Source organism: Tachypleus tridentatus, unplaced genomic scaffold, assembly GCF_004210375.1.
Source record: "Tachypleus tridentatus isolate NWPU-2018 unplaced genomic scaffold, ASM421037v1 Hic_cluster_2, whole genome shotgun sequence".
Taxonomy (NCBI): Eukaryota; Metazoa; Arthropoda; class Merostomata; order Xiphosura; family Limulidae; genus Tachypleus; species Tachypleus tridentatus.
The window spans coordinates 14,609,933-14,629,467 of record NW_027467782.1 but is presented as its reverse complement, the minus strand read 5'-3'; positions in this window follow the sequence as shown (position 1 = coordinate 14,629,467).

Here is a 19,535-nt window from a genome sequence, read left to right as displayed (position 1 = left end):
GGTCACTCAAATAATGTTGTTGTTGTTTTTCAGCTTCCAATGGAGCTTATAACATGGTTAGGTCACAATTATTTTTGACAATAATTTTTCCGTTTTCATTAATATACAAAAAAGTATGGATAATATGACCAAAGATTTAGAGATAAATACAATTAATCCAAAATAGTAGTCGTTACACTATAGTTTTTATGCAGTTAACAAAACGATGCAATCGTAAATGACTGATTGAACTACACAGAATCTATTTTTAGATGAAACTCAAAAAGGATCTGAAATTTGTTATACTTTAATTATTTATTTGTAAAAACTTCTTTAGACATTTTGACAACTCGAAATATTACAAACTGAGCTACATAGTAACATTATCAAACATTTAATTTTAATAACATTTAAACTCTTGGGGATAAGAATTGTTTTTAATCATGCTGGTACATACTAGGTAAGACTAATGACTTGTAATATTTGATTTTGAATGCATTGGTTACAAAAAGTGTGTTATGTTTCATCGGTGGCTTTAAATAAATTTTTCAGTGACGCAGCAGTCATATTTGTATTGAAAATGAAAAGTTTACTTCAAAGATCAACAACTGAGAGTAACGTGCTGAAACAAGGAAGACATGTTGAAACACAAAGATCAACACCTTACAATATATTATGCAAACATCAAATACATGCTTCATCTTTCTAAATGTGGACTTCAAGTTGTGAGTGATGAATTTGTTAAGACACGAAGAAATTGGAATTTCGAGATACTTGCTAGAATTTCGAGATTTAAAATAAAACTGTTTATAGGTCTATTTATTTTAGTTAAACTATTTTCACTCATAAGAACTTCTTTTCTTCTCGGAACACTTATATTAAAGAGAGCCCGGCATGGCCAAGTTGTTAAGGCACTTGACTCGTAATCCAAGGGTCGCGAATTCGAATCCCCGTCACACCAAAATGCTAGCCCTTTCAGCCGTGGGGCGTTTATAAAGTTACGGTCAATTCCCCAATTCGTTTGTAAAAGAGCAGCCCAATAGTTGGCGGTGGGTGATGATGACTTACTGCCTTCCCTCTAGTCTTACATTGCTAAGTTAGGGACGGCTAGTGCAGACAGTCCTCGTGTAGCTTTACGCGAAATTCAAAACAAACCAGACATCAGAAATCTAAACTATTTATTCAAATAACTGTAATTTACTGTAATTTGCCCATCAGTATTTTATATGTCATCAGTTGGCATTCAGTGTAATTTAATTTCTTTTATAATAATATGAATTATTCATTGCGTTGAAATGTGTTCTATTGCTGGGCAGATTTTACGTAATACAGGATGTTTTCAGATTCTATAGTGGTCAAAACGTTCATGACATTTCTAGAATTCACCAATCACTATTCATGTATAAAGAAGAAAAAACAACCTCTAATAGACAAAAATTAAAATATTAAAAAAATAAAGTTATAATTCACAGTAATTAATTAGTTGTCATCGTACTTTTAGTTTTCATGATTTTGGTTGTAAAGTAAGAAAACAAGTGTCAAAAGTCACTTGTTGCTTTGTTGTTCTAGTACAAGTAACCACCTGTTCCTTTATTATTCTAATCACTCTTGGACTTCAGTAAAGAGAGGGTTCAGTAAGAAAAACACTTGGTGTTCTTTAACTTACCGTGAGAGTGGGAGAGGTCGAAATATCTAGTTTCATTTTTCGATCTCAGTTCAGGCTTAGTTGTTGGACCTGTTTTAACAATGACTACTGTCTTGGCTTTTCTCCAGTCACAATCATGTCAGTGCAGATTTATTAGCTAATCTTACTGGTTTGGAGATCCTTATTGTATTTATTTGTTCTTTGAACGTGTTTTAAACCAACTAATTGAAATTTCCAGAGGATCAAACTGTTCTACAAAACTTTTCCTTGTGATTGAAAGATTAATCTGTGTATCTGAACTTTTGATACTTTTAAATGCAAGTGAGCTTACCATAAAAAGTAAAGGAGCTACGTAACGTTGGTAAAATGGGAGTAGGTATGAAGGGGGAAATCGCACCGTCTTGCATCCATATATGTATAATACATATCTTTGTGATGTCTCTGGTACAACCAAACAGCACCATTTTAAATATTCTGAAGAAACACGTCTTTGCTAGTGCTGTATTGCTTTGGCATTTCTTTCCTTTTCTGATGCTCTAGTTTTCGAAATAAGGAATACAGTGTAATACATTTTATTTATAACTTCTCCATAGTCGGTTCCAAGTCCAGTTGGGTAAAGATGGTGTTTGTCATCAAGGCTGGAAACTTGGACACAAAAACATTATAAAACGAAGACTGTTAGACCAGAGAGTTAGGATATCCCTCTCTAGTCGATGCTGATCCCTATTCCCGAGGCGGGTGTGAAAAAAAGGGATACCGCTGAACCGAAAGTGATTAAAGAAGAGATCTGGAAACTAAGGATAGTAACATGGAATGTCGACAGAATGACTGGGAGAAGCAGAGAACCAACAGATGTACTAGAAAGAAGAAAGGAAAAGATTACGTGTATTAAAGACATGAAGTGATAAGGACAGAGTACAAAAAACATAAGTGAAAGCTAAGAGCTGTTACACTCGGGATGATCAAAAGGTAAGAGCAATGTTGGAATTGAATTAGATAATAATTTAAGATGGTAGCGGTCGAGTAGAGAAAACGTCGGACCGATTCATGCGCGTGAAAGTGGCAACTGAGAATTGGTTGAAGAACTTAGTGTCTGGTTATGGTCTGCAGATAGAATGCTCCGTCGATAAGTTGAAGAAAAACTACAGGATATAATTTAGGGATGCCAGAAAGTGGAATGTTGACGGTGGGAGCATACCTGGGTAAGATAAAAAGTGGGACACACGAGAAGAGAATATATGAAATAAAAATCGTGTAAGGAGAGATATGACTAAAAATGACAGGAAATGAAATGTATTTCTGACAAATACCGGATTCCGAATGAGAGTGATACCTTATCACTTACAGAAGGTACCAGTACCAGACTCAGATTGGTTACATCATAGACCGAATGGAGGACAGAAAAAAAAACGTTGAATGTTAAGTGATACCAGGAGTAACAGTATCCTACCAACATCGAATGCACATAATAAAGAATAAGAATTAGGAAAAGAGGAAAGAAGTCGAGAATATTAAGGTGTGGAAGGAGTAATGAAGAGATATACAGAAAGAGCTGAAAAAAAAAACGGACTCAAACAGTGGGATGTATGGTGGGGGAACGAAAATGAACAGCAAACTATCAAGTAGAAAAACAAAAGCCTTCAAGGAACAGAAGATGACGAATGATGTTTATTCAAGAATGGCGTACAAAAGGTAAAATGGAGGGAAGAGACCGGTGGTAATGGCGAAGAATGACATAATTAAAAGTTTGTATGACAACATAGATATCAAAATGGGAAGGAAATTATAATGGATTTAACTTTATATTTTTAATTTAATACCTACGCTTGTTTCACTATAGTTTTCTTTTTTGCATGTGACGTATATTGATGGGTGTGGATTGTCCTGGATGTTCATTAATTTTTTACAATATTCTTTAGAATAAGCATCAACGATATTTGTTTCACGAAAACACTAGCTCATTTTCAAACATTCAAGAATATCGTGTTAATCGTATAATAGCAGCTAACCGAGAGATAACACAAAATTATTCTTGGTCAACTACAGTCAGTATACAATTCGCCTCGGCAGCTATAATTGTGATTAACGCTTGTTAACTGGAAAACTACAGAAGCTGACCAGGAACGTTTACAGATTTCGAACCTTAGAAACTGTTTAACTTCAGTAACTTTCGCACGTTAGAATTTCTAAAAGTACGTTAAATATTGTCACTGATGAAAGATACATGTGCTTCAAACTTCGAATCCCCGTCGCATCAAACACGCTCGCCCTTTCAGTTGTGGGGTCGTTATGACGTGGCACACAGTCCTACTACTTATTGGTGAAAGAGTAGTTCAAGAGTTGACGACGGGTGGTGATGACTATTTGCCTTCCTTCTCGTCTTACACTGCTAAATTAGGGACGGTTAGTGCAGATATCCCTGGTGTAGCTATGTGCAAAATTAAAACAAAACCAACAAAAACAACCAGCTTCAATCTCAGCTTGCCGTCAAGAGAAGTGTACAGGTGTATCAACAAAGAGTTTATTCGTTCTTTATGAACGTCGATAAAAGATTCAGTTCTAGACCAGATATAAAACTCAGTATTCTTTATAAGTTTGTAAAACTATTGTATGTAAATCATCATTTGTAATTACTATTAATAATAACCGTGTAGTTTTGTGCGAAATTCAAAACAAACAATACATCATAATTTTGAAGAAATAGCCAACGGATAGTAATTATGCACGTGAAATCATGGTATATATAAGCAAAAAAAACAACAAAAAAACAACTTCGTCTAACGGTGTTAACATAAACGTTTATACTGTATTTTGTTTACCATATATGGATTACCAATAATTTATTTTCATTTTAAGTTAACAGTGTTTCGAATTTAGAAAACTGAATTATTTTCAGCACCTATTAAAAATGTTCAAACTTTATGAATTTCAGTTTTGATTAAACTAAACACTTTCCGTGCTTTAACTGATTTTGTGGAGAAAGTGAAATTTGAAACATGTGGACTTTTCATTAATTACTTTCATACTATTTAATAAAGTTAATTTTTGTTATAGAGAGTTAAACAAAATAGGAGAACTTAGAAAAATATATAATTAATGTTTGCTGTTGTTTTTTTCTTACGAATTTTCCAGAAAGTGTGAAGATACAATTTAATTTCATTGAACTAAAGGATGTTCGCACTACTTCATTGGGTTAGCAATGTCAATCAGCCAGAATCATAACTATAATTATGTGAAAATACAAAGAGAGGATCCAATTACTTTCTATGTGGGGGTCACTCTTTTGTAGTTACGCTAAGATTATCTGTTCTGATAATAGTTTAGTCTTACTCGCTCATTCAATGTCATAAACCACTTGTTAGAACGCATTTAGGAACACTACTTGTTTCAATACTTAGAAATGAATCAGCCCCTGGTGGCACAGCAGAAAGTCTGAGGTATTATGAAGTTTAAAACTTTGTTCTGATACACAAATAGCTTTGTGGGTAACAACAAATGAATAAGTCAGTTATAACAATTATTATTTCGATTTTCGTATTCACTGAGCTTCATGAGCTTCCTGTGGTTGTTATACTTGATATCTCATTTATCATGATAATGTAGGAAAATTTTAAATTTCGAAAAACCACAGTAATTATTGAATGATAAACTTATGAAAATAGGTTCTACTTAAATGGGAGATTGCGTGAAAAATGAATTTGTAATAATAGATGAACCTCTGCAACACAGCCGAGTGATTATAGGTGGAACTCTGTAATGTAGGTTAATGATTACAGGTGGCGCTTCATAAATTAGCGCTCGTAACTTCCTCCGATTAATGATTCCACTATGAAACAAAAGTTTTACTTTTTCTTGTTCCTGTGTAGAAAGTGTTATTTCTCAATTGCTTTTGCCTAAAGTAAATGAAAAAGACATATTTTTCTCTTCAAACTTTGCTTTTGTGACCTGGGTAATGAAATTTTCAAATTTTCCAGAACATTTCAGGTAGATTCACTGCTGAGTCGCAGATAGAGAATTTTCTAGAATGTTGTAGAACTTCCGAAAATGTTCTAGAACTTTCCATAGTAATGTACATATAGTGGCTCACCAGTCACCATTTCAATTTACTTCTAGCCGCCTAAGTGAACGCACATAGACATATATCATTTTATCTGATGTTATCTTTGCCTATAACAGAAAACACTGGCCACAACGGACAGAATTCTCTGTGGGGAGGCATGAGGTCAAGTGTGAGACACAAGTGGACTTCCAGAAGGTGTTTTTACCACCATTACACATAAAATTGGGTCTTATAAAACAATTTGTCATAGCTCTTGATAAGGAGCCAGCAGCCTTGAAGTATCTTCGAGATTTCTTCCTTAAACTGTCTGAAGCAAAGGTCAAAGCTGAAGATTTCGTTGGAACACAAATACAGAAGACCCTGCAGTGCACAGAATTCCCCAATAAGCTTAGTATGAAGGAAAACAAGCTTGGGGCAGCTTTGTCGCAGTGGTTTGTGGCTTCTTAGGCAATCACAAGGCCGAAAATTCGGTGGAATTGGTTTAGGCTCTGGTGAAGAACAATGGCAAAATGTGCTGCACGATGTCCCTGAAAGTCCATATCCTTGACGATCATCTTGATAAATTCAAGGAGAACATGGTAGCATACTCAGAAGAGCAGGGCAAACGCTTTCACCAAGACGCACTGGACTTTGAACGCCGCTACTTAGAAGCGTGTAACGAAAACAAAATAGGAGAGTATATTTAGAGCTGATACGTGAAAGTGATTTACATAACAGTCGCGAATCTCGAAAAAACTACTCACTTTTAAACATTTTTGCATAAATTTAGAATAAATACATGTAAATCTTCATTCATTTATTGTTCTATTTACACCTTATGTAAATGAAAATGAGCAAATTTCCCCGTTATTACATAGGTTTGTTTGTTTGTTTTTGAATTTCACACAAAGCTATTCGAGGGCTATCTGTGCTAGCCGTCCCTAATTTTGCAGTGTAAGACTAGAGGGAAGGCAGCTAGTCATCACTACCCACCGCCAACTCTTGGGCTACTCTTGTACCGATTGACCGTTACATTATAAGGCCCCGCGGCTGGGAGGGCGAGCATGTTTAGCGCGACGCGGGCGCGAACCCGCGACCCTCGGATTACGAGTCGCACGCCTTACGCGCTAGGCCATGCCGGGCCTAGGTTGTAAGGAAACAACAGTAATAGCATTAGGGAATTCTTATTTTCTTTCTCGAATGAAATTACCGTGCTCGGTTTATTCAATATGCTGGTATTGTAATAGCTCTTTTGAAGCAGGCAAATACACTACATATTTTTTGTAAACATCTTAAAGAAAGCGATAAACTCTGAGAAATTAACAGAAAACCTAACCAACATCTTTCAATAAGGCTAATATATTTGTATCTCGTTTTTTTCGTATCTATATACATGATTACGTTGTTTCGTTTCTTTTGAATTTCACACAAAGCCACACGAGGGTTATCTGTGCTAGCCGTCCCTAATTTAGTAGTGTAAGACGAGAGAGAAGACAGCTAGCAATCACCACCCGCCGCCAACTTTTGAATTACTCTTTTATTAATGAATAATTGTATTGACCATAACATTATAACGCGCCCACATCTATAAAGGCGAGCATGTTTGTTGTGACGGAGATTCAAACCCGCGACCCTAAGATTACGAGTCGAGTGCATTAACCACTTGGCCATGCCGGGCCCATGATTATGTGTGCGTATGCATATGATTTTATTACAGCAAAGCCACATCGGGCTATCTGCTGTGTCCACCTAGAAGAATCAAACCCCTGATCTCACCGTTGTAAATCCGAAGACTTACCTCTGTCCCAACAGGGTACTATGTGATTAAAGGCGGTCACTTCTTTAATTTTTCAGATGTTTAAATCAATGAGAAAGAAAGACAATATGCATAGTAGACAAAATTATATTTCCATGTACAAAACAACTTACATTAATAAATATACATTTACATTTATATTTCTTCCAATTTTTGTTTAGCTATTGTCGATTTCTACTAAGTTATTTTTTATATATGTAATATTATTCTAATACTCCAAATGACTCAGTAGTGACTCTGAAAGCTGGAAACGCCAAAATACGGGTTACGATATTTATGGTGGACACAACATAGGTAAGCACATTGTATAGCTTTGAGATCATTTCCAAACAAACAAATAAAATACTTTTATTAATTTACTTTATAACTGCTGTGGAGGTGATGAAGAAAAGAAAAGTTATGCTATAGAGGTAAAAGAAGGTGAAACGAAGATAGAAATACTAAAACTGGATGTGATCGGTAAATATCGAAGATAGCATTCCATTATCCATAATTGTCAAATATATGTAGTAACAACACAGTAAACCTAAAGTATCCAGACAGGTATTTTCTGTTATTATAATCATGAAGGTCTAATATTACATTAATGGAACTTGACGAATTCGGTAGTTTCCAGCTTCTTAGCCAAAGTAGATATGTTTACCAGTATAATAGTTCACAACATAGAAAATATTTGGTCACTGTAGCTTTTACATATGTAAACGACTAAAAAGGATCGGTGTGCTTTCTAAATATTCCACTGATCCATAAGAAATAAAATATATCATTTATATTTAAAAAAACAATTTTAATAACAAAATTCCTAGAACTTCAGCACATAACATATGTAAGTTAGGCGAAAGATGGCGCTGCTGTCCTGTCACTCTGACAAGGTTTGTGAAAAGATGCCGCCCAGCTTCTTACTGGAAGATTTTACTCTATCATCTTTTGCATAAGAAATTTCAACATAATTAAAATATTATAGCGTTATTTATTATCTCCAGTTTATCAAATGGTAATCATATGAGTGGTATTGTAAACATACCAATAAAATTTTCACGAAGCAAATACCATCTCTATCTTGTCATGTATACATTTGTTTTCCTAGTAAGGAAAACATATACAAGCTTATTATCCAGAGCTGTGACGTCACAATAACAGCATCTGTATATTTTGAATATGATAGAGAAGTAGTTGATTTGTTTAATGTTTATATAAAACATCTATTTACTATTAAAAGAAGTACAGCGTGTAATGATTTTTACGTTGCATTACTTTTAATTGTAAAGGTGGGTTAAGGCGTTCGACTCGTAATATGAGAGTCGCGGGTTCGAATTACCATCGCACCAAACATGTTCGCCCTTCCAGCTGTTGGGGTGTTATAATGTTTCGGTCAATCCCACTATTCGTTGGTAAAAGAGTAGCCCAAGAACAGGCGGTGGGTGATGATGACTAGTTTACCAGACTTCCCTCTAGTCTTACACTATTAAATTAGGAACGGCTAGAGTAACTAGTTCTTGAGTAGCTTTAATAATAGTCCATATTAAGAATGATACATAACACAAACTACGGCAACCAGTCTCACAGTGTTGACCACTCACATTTCTTTTACACAATAGCTCTGTGACTGAGTTTAGTCTACCTTATCGGACCTTTCAGAAGACACTTTAATGGACTGTTTGGTTTGTTTTGAATTTTGCGCAAAGTTACACGAAGGTCATTTGCACTAGCCGTCCCTAATGGACTGTACGGCCGAGTCATGTCATGACATGATACTAAGAGCACTCCAATCGCAACTTGTGGGTCACAACTTAGAATCCTGCCACTTATAATGCTCGCCCTTTCTGCTGTCGAGGGCGTTATAGTGTAACGGTCAGTTTCACTTTGCTATGGTAAAGACAGCACAAGAGCTTACAATTCCAAAATTAGGGATAGATAGCTCATATATCCCTCGAGTAAATCTAATAAACAATACTCTACCATACGAACTCGGTCAGAATCTTGAACAATAGGTCTTAGAGGACTTGTTTTAGCAAAACCAATACAGTTATAAAACTCACTTGTGTATTGATAAAATGTTATCACTGAATAGTGTCCCTCTAAAAACGTATTTCATCGCTTCTCAGTATAAACAAATGACGTTAAATCAGTTGCAAATAAAACAAAGATCATCAATATTACTTGTATAGCTCTAAAATATACGACAAAAAAGTTAAATACGTATGACTGAAAACTGAATGATTGAAGAGAGTATTGTGCTTTGTTCATTGTTTTGTTTCTTATAAAACGCAGCAATCGGGTAAGATATCAAGAAAACGTACTTCTAATATTTAAAATATTATTTTACAGAGTTGATGTGTGACTGTTTGAAGTTAAACACGAAGCAACACCAGGGACTATGTGCACTGCTCTGCTCATTACGGGTATTAAAACCCCGGTACTAGTGTTATAAGTCCGCAAACACGTCGCTGTGTCACTGGGAGGAGGGCGTTGATGTGTGCTATAAGAATTGTTTTCGAAAATACCAAATTTTCACCGCTGAATTAGCAGTAAGACTAAAGTTTATTACGCGAAAAACCGGATATTGATGCCCATAGTAGGCAGTGGTGTACAGACAACTCAATGTATAGATATAATCACGCTTATCAGCAAACAAACAGACACACACACACACACACACACACACACACAGAATTAAAGTATAAATTCAGGTACGGAATTCACGCAGCTAGATCACGTGATTAAATTTTATACTAAATTTGTGATAATAAGTAGTGACCTCTGCCGGTGCTAAGAAAAATTCAAATTTGTTTTTTAAGAAATCCACAATATTGAAATATCGTGGTAGACAGAGTTTGTTCAACATTAAGTAGTATTATGCTGAAAACTGGTCTTATACCGAGAAAATGAGGTTAACTCAGGTCGACTTATTTTAGCTTTGTTCCGGGGGCTCAAATTCGGGCAGGGTTTGAAATAATTCTGGTTGATAAAAAGATGTATACTATATCTAGTACATTTGTTATCTTGCTCGTTCGTTGAATTTAGTGCAAGATACTCCATTACCCCCCTTCTCTCTCGGTATATATATATATATAATTATATACCTCTTTCATCCACTATCACGCGTGAAACAAATAAATTCGTCTAAAATGAAAATGTTCCATATAATATGCATGTCCTTTGTTCGGGTGACGTCATGCGGTAGCATTTAGCTGTTCAACTTGTCTAGTCACGTGACTGAGTGCACAAATTGATGTTCGACTTTTAACACCATAGCTTTTCTGGAAAATACTCTCTACCCCACCCATCATTATAGCGATATCTTGTGTTGCATGTAGGCTTAACGAGTGTTGTAATAAGTCATTCATTCCCTACCCTCCTATTTTCCACTACTCATAGTACGTAGTAATATTCAGAGGTACAGGCCAGTATTGTCAAAGGGTTAACAAAGTGCATTTCTTTTATCCTGAAATTCTTCTGTTGGACACTTGAAATGTCCAAATAAACATGTTTCAAACAAGACAGATCCATATGGCAGTACGAAGGTACAAATATAGATATGACCTCAGTAGGTAAGCAGATGGAGGACACTACATCATGACTGAGTAATTACAACTCAGTTAAGCGAGATGGAGATCGAATCTTTGATATGAAACAAGAGCTATTCGGCCAGGCATGGCCAGGTGGGTTAAGGCGTGCGACTTGTAATGTAAGGGTCGCGGGTTTGCATCCCCGTCGCACGAAACATGCTCGCCTTTTCAGCCGTGAGGGCGTTATAATGTACGGTCAATCCCATTATTCGTTGGTAAAAGAGTAGCCCAATAGTTGGCGGTGGGTTGTGATGACTAGCTGCCTTCCCTCTAGTCTTACCCTGCTAAATTAGGGACGGCTAGCGCAGATAGCCCCTCGGTCCCTCATTTCGAACTACTATGGTAATCAATTTCACATTTTTTGTTTCTCTCCACGTGAAAATATACGAGTAAAAAATGTCAATCAAATTTAAAACAATGCGAAAGTGATTATTAGCTAGTACGCATGTGCGTGATAAGAATATTTGCATGTGCGAGGAACATGCCTACCTACTCTGTGATAAACTGTCAACAAATTTCGTTTGTGTGTAATATCGGTACTTTCGTTACATGACGATGAACGTTTTCTGCTGGTTTCTTGGTTCTTCTTTTATGGATGTATCTAATATAATGAATAGATTGTTCGAATCTTTTGTAGTTTTTTTATCAGCCATGCAAGAAACTTAACACGATTACCTGGAAAGGATTTGTTGTTGTTTAGAATTAAGCACAAAGCTATACAATGGGCTATCTGTGCTCTGCCCACCACGGGTATCGAAACCCGGATTTTAGCGTGCAAGTCCGCAGACATACCGCTAAGCCACTGGGGGCACCTGGAAAGGAAGAAATAAGAGAATGTAGTCCTAAACGTCACTAAATAATCATAGAAAAATTAATATTAGTGTTTCACTTTTCTTCAAGGTTTGTTTCTACTGTTAACACCGAAACAGTAGCCCGAAACGTCAACAAATAAATATGTTTTCTCCGGCAGTATTTCACTTTCTTTATTAAAGAAATTAATTGTAAAAATGACTACAAACGTTAGGCAAGATTTAAGGCTTACAATTATATAACAATAACGATATTTAACTTACAGAACAGAGTTATTGGTAGTAAAATACGAAATAAACGATTTTATTGTAAAATATATATATATATACATGTATATAAATAAATATACACAGATTTGTGTAAATACTGAAAGAAAGCAACTTGTAAGTCCTTGTGTTGCTCCGCGCGAAATTCAAACAAACCAGTAAGCCAGTTGTACAGCTTCAAAATTTTGGACAGACGGAGTCCACAAAACTCATTTGATTTGCTAAAGTTAGTACAATAACATTATATAGAGACAACACAGAGAAATAAGTGTTATCGTACATGAGATGTTGGAACTTGTACTAAATGTTCGTCTTTATTTTTGGCAATGCTATTGAGTAAAAGTCGCTTTCTCCCTTTCTTCCAAAGTGGAGCGTCAAGTGTGAAGGTTTCTAACGCTGAGAACTGGGTTTCATAACCGTTGCGGCCACAAAAGGTTGCGTAGCTTTGTACTCAGCAATAATCATCCAACCAATTAAAACTCGCTTTTTTATTGGCGGGAGTGTTTTTATACTGGATTTAGTATTAAATTATTATCACTGCAGATTACATTCTAATTTATTATATTACACACAACTCCACTCTCTTTTTCTTATTAAATGCTAAAAAAGTTTTTATTTTTGTTTCCTCTTTCCTTATTTTTATTTTTCGAAGCTCTACTCAAATAAGTGGTTGAATCTAACAACGTAAAATTCATATTTTTTCTTTATGTTCATTGGAATTTAGATTTTGGCCAGCAGTGTATATTATACACTCCACTCCTTTTGTTTTCGGAAGGAGGATTTATTCTTAAATTATTATCCCTACAAAATACATCCTAAATCATTATATTACACACAACTCCACTCCTTATTTCTCTTTCTGCTGTTGTTACTTCATTACAGTTTATCTTTTCCTCCAACAGGCTTACGAAGTTAAAATGCTAAAAAGGAAGCTTGCTGTCATGGAAGCAGTTATGAAAAACACAATAGCATAGATGAAAGAACAAACTGAAAAGACCAATAAGGTGATACTTACCTTAAGAACACAGTTAAAGGAACAGAATGAGCTTATTTTTAGTCTCCGGTGTGACAGAAGCTGTTCACTAAAAAAATTAAGTTCCAGCTTGTTTTTCTCAGGAGTCGAGTTTAGAAAAGAGCAGAAAGAAATCAGAGAATAGCTGTGTGAAAAAGACCGTTTGATACAAGAGACGCTGTGTGAACAGAATGACTGGAAGACCCGAAATCCAGGAGATGGCTAGAAAAATTAGTTAGAACAAAAAGTGTTCGTACCCCTGCGTCCCGAGTGGTTTTTTGCTCGTAACTTAAAAAGTACCACGAGTATGCTAATAGAAGTATCATATATTATAAAAATTATACTAACACACATCTACATATTTTTTATGTAATTTAAACGAAAATAAACTGTTTATAAACAAATAACCAAATATAGGAGGAGCAGAAAGTGTTCGTACAGATCAGAACGTGGGAAAAACTGATATTCCCCTAAAAATATTCTTTAGTTTGGCGAATAAACTACATTATACCATTCCAGAACTAGACACTTAGTTCATAATTATTGGAATTTAGCCAGCAAAAAATGAAATTCCGGCAACTTAGCGCCGTCTCCGTCATTATCTGCTTGGTCATCATGGCAAACAGGAAACAACTGTCCAGTGATTTAAAAAACCGAATTATTGTAAAATACAAGTCTCGTGTGTGTCTTTCCGGTATTACTACACAACTTAATGTGCCGAAATCTACTGTTAAAAGCATAATTGCCAGGTTTAAGCTTACAGGATCAACTGCTAATCTCCCTCGTTCCAAACGCCCCACCAAAATTCCAGAGAAAACCATGAGGGAGGTTCTCAGAGAAGTTTGTAGGCACCCTAGTTTAACACGTAATGACATACCGAAACTGGTAAGGGAAACTGGGGTTGAAGTAAGCACCAGTAAGAAAATACCAGTCGAGTACTGTCAAACGATCATGGAGGGCTATGAGGAGAGATTGCGCCACTGACCATTAAAGTAGACGCACGAACACTTTCTGCCCCTCCTATGTTTGGTTATTTGTCTATAAACAGTTTATTTGTCGTTCAATTTACATAAAACTTTATCTAGATGTGTGTTAGTATAATATTTATAATATATTGTACTTTTATTAGCGTAATCGTGATACTTTTTAAGTTATGAGCAAAAACTACTCGAGACGCAGGGGTACGTAACACTTTCTGTCGTAAAATATGTATGTAAAAACGGTTTGTTTGGGTTGAGAAAATTTTTTACGTAGAGGAGCGAACAACGTTTCGACCTTCTTCGGTTTTCGTCAGTTTCACAAAACGATGACCGAAGAAAGTCGAAACGTTGTTCGCTCCTCTGCGTAAAACATTTTCTCAACCCAAAGGAACCCTTTTTTCTACAAGTGGGTTTTCTCGACATCACTGACTTTCTGACGTAACTGTATTTACCTACAAACCTGACTATTCGGCATTTTCAAGAAGAGTTAAATATTCTCAAGAAAAACGGCTGTAACCCTTTTAATGAAACCATTGATAGGCTGAATTGTAAAAATAATGAATTAAGTTTTTAAAAAAACCTTCTGACCATGCATTGTGCACTGATCTTCATCCAGAAAGAAGCTGAATGCAAAGTAAACCTGGTAAAACCTAATCTCGCTGAAAGTACCGAATCATTAGAACATCAATTTCAAAATAAACGATACAGGCTCGATCCCGGGTAATCACCAGCATTGTAAGTTTGTAAAGTTGCCACTGACCCACCACAAGACTTGTTTGTAAAATGTTTGAAATTAATATTGTAATATGTTCCCTTATTTAAAAACACACACACACAAAAGATAGAATAATTCACTTTGTATAGATCAGATGACACGAAACAACTAAATAAATATCAACAAAAATGTTAATTATACCTTGACATCCAGTCTACAGCTTTAAGAGAAAAACTATAGTAATACAAGTTGTAAATGACTTTCTGTAGCATAATTGTAATTATCATAACTCGTCAAGAAGACTATCAGGTAAGTATAAAAACCACCGTCAGCCACCTGAAGTTGGTCTTTCCTGTCCTGGTTCCGAGGTGGTTGACGTAACGGCCATTTTATAATTTCAAATCGAACTAAATGGATTTTGATTCTTAAAAGTGGATCACATAAACCTTAAATTGCTTTAACAAGATTAATGGCATTTAAGAAACTGGAAACATTTCTAAGGTCGACGGTGTCACCATCATCAATAACAGTCTAACGTTGCGGATAGACCTTGGGACAGTTGAGAATCATAACGGCGGCAAGACAGTAAAATGTGCCTTATTGCGACCTGAGTGTTACATAGGCAACACATTTGTGCATCAGTCCCAGATAAAAGAAAACGAAGAGTTAAAAACTGTGACTAGTGCATAGTCTAGGTAAAACAACTTCCTCTTTCCGATCCTTACAGAAGCAAGACAGCTTTTATTTAGAAATGATTGCTTTCACGGAGACGAGCCTTTAATAAAGGACCACAGTCCATGTATGGAACAGGCACAGCAGTGATAGTGAGTGAGCAGATAGATTTAGCTGCTGCGTCAGCGAGCTCGTTTACGCGAATACCAACATGGCCCGACATCCAGAAAAACTGGATAGAAATAGATGTTAAAGAAAAATGGCCCAGTCGGTTTTAAATATCGGCAACAACAGGGTATGAACCAAAGTGAAGCAATTCCAGAGCCAGTAGAGCACCAAGCGAGTCAATATAAATAGTCCAGTTGGAGTACTGCTTAGCTTCAATATGATCCAGGGCTAGAGAAATGGCATACAGTTTAGCAGTGAACACAGAAGTTGTAGAGGGGATTCTGCACGCAACCATGAGAAAAGAATGGGCTTTGTAGGTCAAGACCAACAACTTTAAGTGACTGCCCCTGTGCAACATTAAATTTAAATTGTTTCAGTATTTTCTGTCATATAACCAACATTTTTAATAACAACTTTAAACAAATCAGCATATGGTTAAGTTTTGCTATTTATGTTTCATTTTATATTTTCTGAAAATAGGTAAAGAAAAGTATTAAAATATACTTCTATAGCTGATCAACACGACATAAAAGCCATTGCTAGAAAGGACTTGGCAAATCACCTTGGCTTTTATACATATTAGATGTTGTTATATAAATGAAACTTCTAGCTATGCTCAGTTTATTAGCTTGATATATTCAACATAAAAGAGGTTGACTAGCCATGCGTCATGACACATGGGGCCCCTCAAAAGAAATGAATGGGTAATACATGACTGTCAATGCTGGCAAAATGGTATGGGCCCTACCTCATAATAAAATGGCATGGTCCCAAAAAGGTGTTTGTTTTTGAATTTTATGCAAAGCTACAGAAGGGCTATCTGCATTAGCCACCCCTAATTTAACAGTGTGAGACCAGAGGAAAGATAATCATCACCACCTCATAGGATACTCCTTGTGCAACAAATTGTGGGACTGACAGTCACATGAAAATGCTCCCACAGTTAAAAGGATGAGCATGTTTGATGTAAAAGGGATTAAAACCTACAACCTTAAGATTACAAACTGATTACCCTAACCATCTGGACATGCCAGGCCCCCCAAAACAGACCATTCCACCTTTACTAAACAACTATGTTACTGTGTGTATCTTGAACCCATTTTATCATGAAAGTTATACCTATGAACATTTCTAATGAAGCAACATGACATAAAAACTTTTGTTGGAACATGCCATTGACAAATTGATTTGATTATTCTATATATTAATATATATTATATAGGGAAAAATCTATTTTCTATGTAGTTTCTTTTACTACTTTGCCTCCTTAAGATGTACATATGCACACACATGCATGTCTGTCTGTGATTTCTGTTTGAAATACAAGGAACCAATTTTTTTCTCTGTTCTATTCTGCTACTTTGTTTCCTTGGATAGATGCATATACACATGGATATATAGTACTTAGATGCTCGCCTTCAGAGGTCTCTTGGTATGGGTGCAAAACTTTAGGTTTCTGAAATCTGAAGATGTGGTTGTCACGTATTATTTTCTATATGTTTTTCCCCAGCTTCTTTTCTAAACAGATGCACATATATGTGAACACGTAATAAAACCCAGATGCACAACCTGAGAGTCCATATAGTATTGGTGCAAATTTTCAGGTTTCTAGGCTCTATCCTTTGGAGATATGGTGTCAATACACATGCAGAGACAAAATTTTCTATCATTATACGTAAACAATGTTATTAGCATAATACTGTTTACATTATATACTCAGTAGATTTTTCATGTTTCTAGTTTATCCTGAAAGACTAGGCCACCACCTGCAGCAGTTTTTAAATGTGTATTCTTTATAACATGAATGAGTTTTGTCATTTAGTGTATTATAAAATCTAAGACTAAAGTTTTAGGTTATTTTAAGACTGAACTATTTCTTAAGGTTTCATTTTATTTGAACTATCAGCCCTTTCATATTCTTTTTCAAATTAATAACTTGTATGATAGAAGATTAAAAAATATGCTGCGCATTTAATAACAAAATGTACAAGTTTTCATTGATATTTAGCACAGTTATATCTTTCCAATAGTAAATTAACAAGAATATTTGTAAATTTGTTGAAGATGTGGCTTCCTAAAATGCACTGGAAGTGAAGAAAGAGCCACACAGTTTACACTATGATAACCACATTAATTTTACATGGAAATTCACTATTACTGGCTGAAATGTTATTTGAAATATTTTTTTCACTCAAGTTTTAGAAGTGTCCAATTTTGTTACCATGTTTAGAGAGTTTTAAAAAGGAACTTCAATAGTTATTGAACAGACTTTGAAGAATTACTATAATCAGATATCTGTAAAAAACAACAAAAACCCTCTACTAAAAAACAATCAATATATCATGCTTCTTTACCAACTGTTGATATTTCATTTTCAGACAGACAGGTTTATGTGAGAACAGCATTCAAAGAGCCAAGTACCAAATAATATTATATTATCACCTAAACAAAGTTTAAAATTTCACTTATATGTTATTCTTTAATAGTTACATATAAATAATAAGACAGAATATTTTTTCTTACTTAAGATTCTGCCATTAATCATACATCAAATACAAATACCCACACCAAAGTTCTTCCAATAATTCTTCATGAATTGAAAAATAAAATAATTTTACTTCTTCAGCACTCTTAAGATATCATTATTATCCAGAACAGTGTTAACAAAAGTGTGATACATGTACTTCTGGTATCACACAAGATAATTTTAGGTGGTATGTAGAAGAAGATTTTCATTTAATGATGTTCTGTCTAAGCCATAGATTACTGGTTAAAAACAGGATTTCTGAGGTAAAATGGTAAAGATTGTAAAAGAAATGTGATAAAGTGGTGATAGCTATGAGAACCAATTTAATGAATCACCAAAACTGTTTGTTAGTGTTGTAAAAGTACCAGATGCAAAGAAACCAAAAATATCATGTAAATATGATGAAAATTATTTGTAAATTGGATTTTGATGGGCAAGCAATGAAAGAAGGCCTATTCCATTATGTGCTGTACATATGGGGAACTCAAACGTCATTTTGAAACAAACCATGAGGAATACCACATGTAAGCTACTGCATTTTTCAAAGAAAAAAGAAAGGGCACTCCAGTCTCCCAGAAAGTAAAGCACAGTGTGGCAGGGAATGATAATGTGAAATCTGTGAAAACCTCTTTTATAGTATCATATGTAGCTGTAAATGCCAGAGCTATTGAAGTAGTAGAAGAGACACTAATCAAACCAATTGCCAAAGAAGTGATGATGGGAAGCAATGCAAGCTAAACAATAGATATATGCTCATTTCAACAACCTAAATATATCATTCCAAGGCAAGCTTATATCAGTATTCTACATGCGAGACAAAGTCAATGCAATGATTGCAAAACTGGAGCGATGGAGTACACATTTTGGTTGTAGTAAACTGAAATCTTTTCCATTTTTTATTCATGTGGCTATGAACTTATCTGAAGCGCTTGCTTAAAATATTTTGAACGTAATGAAGAGACACTTGAAGGACTTCAAGAAAGATCTTCATAAGTATCTTTCCAAATGTGATAGTGACTGTGAGTGGATGAGGAACTACTTTCTCATCACTTTGAACACATTACCAAATAACTTGACACCTTCAAACAAACAACAGCTTGTGGAGATCACTTCACAGGATGTCTTGAAGTGAAAGTCATATTATTTTACTTGCATAGTAATGGACAGTTTCCAACATTGTCAAAGAAAGAAGTTAGGTATCATTTATCATTTCCTACTAGATTGCGTGCACATGTGAGTTGGGATTATCAGTGCTGGCTAACATCAAAACTTAAGAAGGAATCTTATTTTCAATATAGAACCTCATCTTAATCTTAAACTCAGCTACATCAAACCAA